Raw genomic sequence first — 5,968 nt, forward strand, 5'->3', positions numbered from 1 at the left:
CCCGCCTGGTTTTTAAACTCTGGGGTCCGTTGCGATGGATTGCCTCACTTCCGGTTTTCCTTCGTGGTGGAATGTATATCGGGTCGAGTTCAATGTGTTTATTAATAGCATGCTTCGTGGAGTGCCATGCTTCCATGAATTCTCGTGCTTGTCTCTGCCTAGCCTGTCCCATGATCTTGGTGTTGTCCCAGTCAAAGTCATCGTTCTCCTTGTCCATGTGGATTGAGATGAGTGAGTATTGGTCTGTCTTTTTGTAGCCAGTTCGTGTTCATGTACTCTTGTTGTTAGTTTCCTTCCTGTTTGTCCGATGTAGTGTTTCTCGCAGTCTCTGCAGGGGATCTTGTAGATGACATTGGTCCTGTCCATGACCCAGTAACTGGGTCAGGAGATGCCTACAGGAACAGCATCAGAAAGATTCTACACGCTCCGACACACTCATCACACTACCCTACATCAGGAACACGTCAGAACTCACCACAAGATTCTTACGACTGTTAGGCATCAGAGTGGCACACAAGCCCACATCAATCCTACGACAAGTGCTCACCTGAACTAAAGACCCACTCCCCGCCATGGACAGGACCAATGTCATCCACAAGATCCCCTGCAGAGACTGAGAGAAACACTACAGCAGACAAACACGAAGGAAACTAACAACAAGAGTACATGAACACCAACTGGGTGCTAAAAGACACGACCAATACTCACTCATCTCAATCCGCATGGACAAGGAGAACCACGACTTCGACTGGGACAACACCAAGATCCTGGGACAGGCTAGGCAGAGACAAGCATGGGAATTCCTGGAAGTATGGCACTCCACGAAGATAAACACATTGAACTCGACCCCATATACATTCCACAACGGAGGAAACCCAGAAGTGAGGCAATCCATCGCAATGGACCCTAGAGTTTAAAAACCAGGTGGGAAAACACACCAACGCTTCATGAGAGGCTGCACTGAGGATGTTACCAAGCACGGTAACGAAACGTATGCGAAACAACAAACCAGCTCGGCGAGCCAACCAACCTCAACAACAAATAGTCCGGTTTCAGTTGCTACATGTTCTGCTCCAGTTTGAACTTTGCGTCCATGCTGCCTCAGACCCTTTTGTTCCATAGGCTTCAACATTAGTGAGATCTCTAATATCTGGAATCTTATCAAAAATGGTTTGGCGTTACTTTTAGATCCATGGAGTGATTCTTCATCTTTGGCACAGAAGGAGATCATTCGGCCTTGGTCCCTGTGTTCCTACAAGCCTAGTTTCCTCAAGGACCCATTACCAATTTCTCACTGGTTTGTGGTTCCACAATTTTCATGGGCAGCAAGTTCTAGATCATTTCAACTCATTTTATTAAAAAAAACTTTCTTGTTGCTCCTGTATCTTTTTATCTAAAAGATTAAATCTCTGTCTCCTTCGACTGAGAGAAACTTTTTTTTTCCCTTGTCCACATTATTTGAACCTATCACAATCTTGTATACAAGAACCGAAAGAACTGCGGATGCTGTAAATCAGGAACAAAAACAGAAGTTGTTGGAAAAGGGAAAGGTCACCAGATCTGAAACGTTAACTCTGATTTTTTCTTCACAGATGCTGCCAGACCTGCTGAACTTTTCAGCAACTTCTGTTTTTGTTACAATTTTGTATACCTCTATCGTATCTTCCCTCAATCTTTGTTCCAATATTAACAATCCCAGACTATCTAACCAACACTTGTATCTGTAACTGAAATCTCCCCTTCCTGGAAACATTTTGGTAAATTCTCCTGCACCTGTCAAGTGGGTTTCCTCCGTTGTGGAATGTATATGGGGTCGAGTTCAATGTGTTTATCTTCGTGGAGTGCCATGCTTCCAGGAATTCCCGTGCTTGCCTCTGCCTAGCCTGTCCCAGGATCTTGGTGTTGTCCCAGTCGAAGTCGTGGTTCTCCTTGTCCATGTGGATTGAGATGAGTGAGTATTGGTCGTGTCTTTTTGCCGCCAGTTGGTGTTCATGTACTCTTGTTGTTAGTTTCCTTCCTGTTTGTCCGATGTAGTGTTTCTTGCAGTCTCTGCAGGGGATCTTGTAGATGACATTGGTCCTGTCCATGGCGGGGAGTGGGTCTTTAGTTCGGGTGAGCACTTGTCACAGGGTTGATGTGGTGAGTTCTGATGTGTTCCTGATGTAGGGTAGTGTGATGAGTGTGTCTCCTAAAATGTGGTGACCATAACTGGAAACAATATTCCAGCTGGGACCAAACCAGCTTTATGCTGCCTTAATCATTTCTAAAAGCTCTCCCACTACTGTGACCAGTCTGTAGTTATCTGGATTTATCCTTACCACTTTGCGGGAATTTGTCCCAAGCATTGATGAACTATCTTATCTTTCAGGACAATAATTTGCTCTGTTTCACTTCTGTCTGTCAATGTTTGCTTCCACTTTATCGGGAACAAATCTATCCTCCACTTAAATTGATTATTCCCCAGTTGAACATGTTTACTTTCAATTACCCATGGTCCTTTCCAATGGATAATGCAAACCATGTAACAGTGTAACCACAGTTCCTTAAATATTCTGACATTGAAATTGATTCACTTGTTCTATCTAATTCCTCAGAACATATCCTGCATCCTTGTTGAACTGAAAACATTCATCAAGCAACTCTTCATGAACATGCCAGAAGCTCCTGCCCTCTATATGTCCCTTTGGCTTATTATCTGAGTTCATAATTGAAGTCCTGCATTATCACCACTCTATAGTTTTTGCACTTCTAATTTCCCTGCAACTTTACTTCTCTAAATCATTCTAGGTGCTACTTGGTAATTCTGTTATCATACCTCTACTGTTTTTAAACTAGAATCAAATGGATTTTGTCCTTGATTTTAATTGAATGAAAATTAAGAAACATTTTAATATTATTTTCCTTCTTTATATAATTTTAAATTAACCCCTAGATCTGTTAATTTAACACTGATCATTTAGAAAATCGATTTTTAGTTTTTATGTGAAGGGACAGGAGTGTGTGTCTGCAATTGTGTATTTTAACTGGAGTATAGATGAGTCAGGAGTGACCTGATTGAAGTTCATAAGATCCTGAATGGTCTTTATGTTATAAGGTGTTTACAGGGCTCATGTGGCACAGTGATAGAGTCCCTACCTCTGGGCCAGAAGGTTTAAGTCACACCTACTCTGAAGATGTTTCAAAACATATTTGAACAGATTGATTAAAATAACTACAAGTTGATTAAATTAAATGTTTTCCACTGGTGTGATGGATGTGCATTTCTTTTACAATAGCGCCACGATGTGATTTATTTTTCACAAAAAGAGAAAGAAAGAAATCATGCTGTGCATTCTGTTTCTAGGATGCAAAGCTACAGATAAAAGATCGTCATGTGGTTTCATTCCTGTCTTGGCTCATTAACATATCTAGCTCTTAAAAAGACTCATTTGTTAAAACAACACAAAGCTTAGAGTTAATTCAAATAATTTCCTACTAAGGTATTGGTAATAACAAGAATTTGAATATGTGTTGGAAACGCTGCCTCTGGTGGCACATTTTCCCCATTGCTTCTGTGATATAATTCTTCTGAAACACAGTTAAATGTAACATCACTTCAGTGACAGTTTTCATAATATAAAATCCCTACAGTGTGGAAACAGGCCATTTAGCCCAACAAGTCCACACTGACGCTCCAAAGAGCATCCCACCCAGTCCCATTCCCCTACATTTACCATGGCTAATCTACCTAACTTACACACCTCTAGACACTATGGGCAATTTAGCCAATCCACCTCGCCTGCTCATCTTTGGACTGGGGGAGGAAACCGGAGCGCCCAGCAGAAACCCACGCAGACACAGGGAGAATGTGCAAACTCCACACAGACAGTTGCCCAAAGTTGGGATTGAACCTGGGTCCCTGGCACTATGAAGCAGCAGTGCTAACCACTGAGCCACCATACCACCCCTTTTGTCTTAAAAATATTCAATAACCCTGCCTCCACTGCCTTCTGAGGTCACCAGTCCCAAAATCATATAACCCTCCTAGAGGAAAAAAAAATCCCCTCATCTTTGTCCGAAAAGAGCAACCCCTAATTTAAAACAGTGTCTCTAGTTCTAGACTCACCTACAAGGTGGAACAAGCTTTCTACATCCACCTTGTCAAGACCATTCAGGAGCTTATAAAAGCCTCAAACAGATCATTCCTTACTCATCTACACTCCAGGCAAAATAAGCCCAAAATAAACAATTGCAGCCACACAATCCTGTCCCTAAACACTAACCAAATTAGAAGACCCTATCATAGAGGTGTGACTACTTCCTGGAATAAAGTGCCAAGGACCTTTCCCCTAATACGATGTGTGATGGTACCTGCAGTTCGGACTCCAACTCAATAATTGTGTGTTAAAGTTCCTGCAGCAGCAAACACTCACTGCAGAAGTGTTTGGCCTGGATCGCACGGGCACCCAGGGGTTCCCATATTCTGCAATTGCGGCACATCATCAGCCCTGCCATCTCTAACATTGGGTATAGTTAACTAATATTTCCTGCATAATTAAGTTATAATGAATGCAGCCTGTAGCTCAAAATATGTTTTAGCACTGCCAGTAAGCTTTAAGATACTTACAAAAACTTCAGTTTCTAATAATATCAGATACTGATTTACCTGGTTCTTCAGAGGGTGTTAGTGAGAAGTGACTGAGGAGAATTCAAGGAGAAATCAGCTCGCTCAATAGAACTTAGAAGGGAATCAAGAAGAACCTGGTGCTCAACAGAAGAAAGGGCATCCAACAGAGGGTGGTAGTGAGAAGTGATCGAGGAGGATTCCAGGAGAAGTATAGGCTTTGATGAGTATCAGGCTTCACTGTGGCGGGCAAGTTGTATTAAGGTACAGCAAGGTAAGATCGTTTCTTTTAATCCAATGGTTACTAGAAGAATAGTAATAGCGGAATGGTATACTATTCCTGTGAGATGTGGGAGATCAGGGAGAAGTCAAATGTCCCTGACAACGAAGTTTGCAGGAAATGAGTCCATCTGCAGCTCCTGTGAGACCGCATGGATTGGTTGGAGTGGCAGTTGGACTTACTGAGGAGCATACAGGAGGTAGAAAGTTTTATAGATAGGAATTTCATGGATGTGATCATGCCAAAGGTTTGGCCATATAGACTGGTGACTGTCAGGAGAGATAGGCAGGCGGTGCAGGAGTCCCCTCTCAAATAGGTATACCGTTTTGGATATTGTTGGGAGAGATGGCCTATCAGAGAATAGCAATAGCAGCAGCCAGGTCAGTGGTATTGTGTTATAGCAGGAAGGGTCAAAATGTAGGAGAGCAGTAGTGATAGGCGACATTTTAATCAGGGACACAGGCATTTTTGTGTTCGAGTGAGACTCCAGGATGGTGTGTTGCTTCCCTGCTGCCTAGGTCAAGGAAGTCTCTGAGCGTGCATGGGATAATCTGAAGAGGGAGGGTGAGCAGCCAAAGGTCATGGTCCATATTGGAACTAATGACATGTGCAGAAAGAGAGATAAGGTCCTGCAAAAGAATTTAGGGAGGTAAGAAGAAAGTTGAAAAGCTGGATCTCTAGGGTTGTAATCTTGGGATTACTCCTTGTCACATGCTAGTGAGGGCAGAAATAGGAAGACAGTACAGTTTAGCATGGCTAAAGAACTGGTGTAGGAGGGAGGGACTTGGATATCAAGATCATTGGGATCTCTTCCAGACAGGAGAAATGTGTACAAGAAGACAGATTGTAACTAAACTGGAGGAGCACCAATATATTTGAAGGGAAGTTTGCTAGTGCTACTGGAGAAAGTTTAAACTAGTGTGACAGGAAAATGGGAACCAGAGCAGTAGGTCATCATGTGGAGTGATTGAGGAAAAGGTAGAGGTTAGTCAATTAAGTCTAATAGGAAGAACAGGCAGTGCCAGGTTAATGAATATAGTGGGACTAACGGTCTGAAGTGGAAGTTCAACATTCCAAGGTTTGGA

General features: G+C 42.6%; 1 long non-coding RNA gene across 2 annotated transcripts; it reads left to right on the plus strand.

Annotated features, from left to right (window-relative positions):
• The first annotated feature begins 189 nt into the window (after positions 1–189).
• Positions 190–3,241, plus strand: LOC125484361. Of its 2 annotated transcripts, none has more exons than XR_007263175.1 (2): positions 190–231; positions 2,595–3,241. It is a non-coding gene; the product is annotated as an uncharacterized LOC125484361 (long non-coding RNA). The 2 variants fall into 2 exon arrangements; XR_007263174.1 differs by lacking the exon at positions 190–231 and adding an exon at positions 1,591–1,951.
• The last annotated feature ends 2,727 nt before the right edge of the window (positions 3,242–5,968 follow it).

The sequence above is a fragment of the Rhincodon typus genome, chromosome 11 (genome assembly GCF_021869965.1).
Source record: "Rhincodon typus isolate 14 chromosome 11, sRhiTyp1.1, whole genome shotgun sequence".
Lineage (NCBI taxonomy): Eukaryota > Metazoa > Chordata > Chondrichthyes > Orectolobiformes > Rhincodontidae > Rhincodon > Rhincodon typus.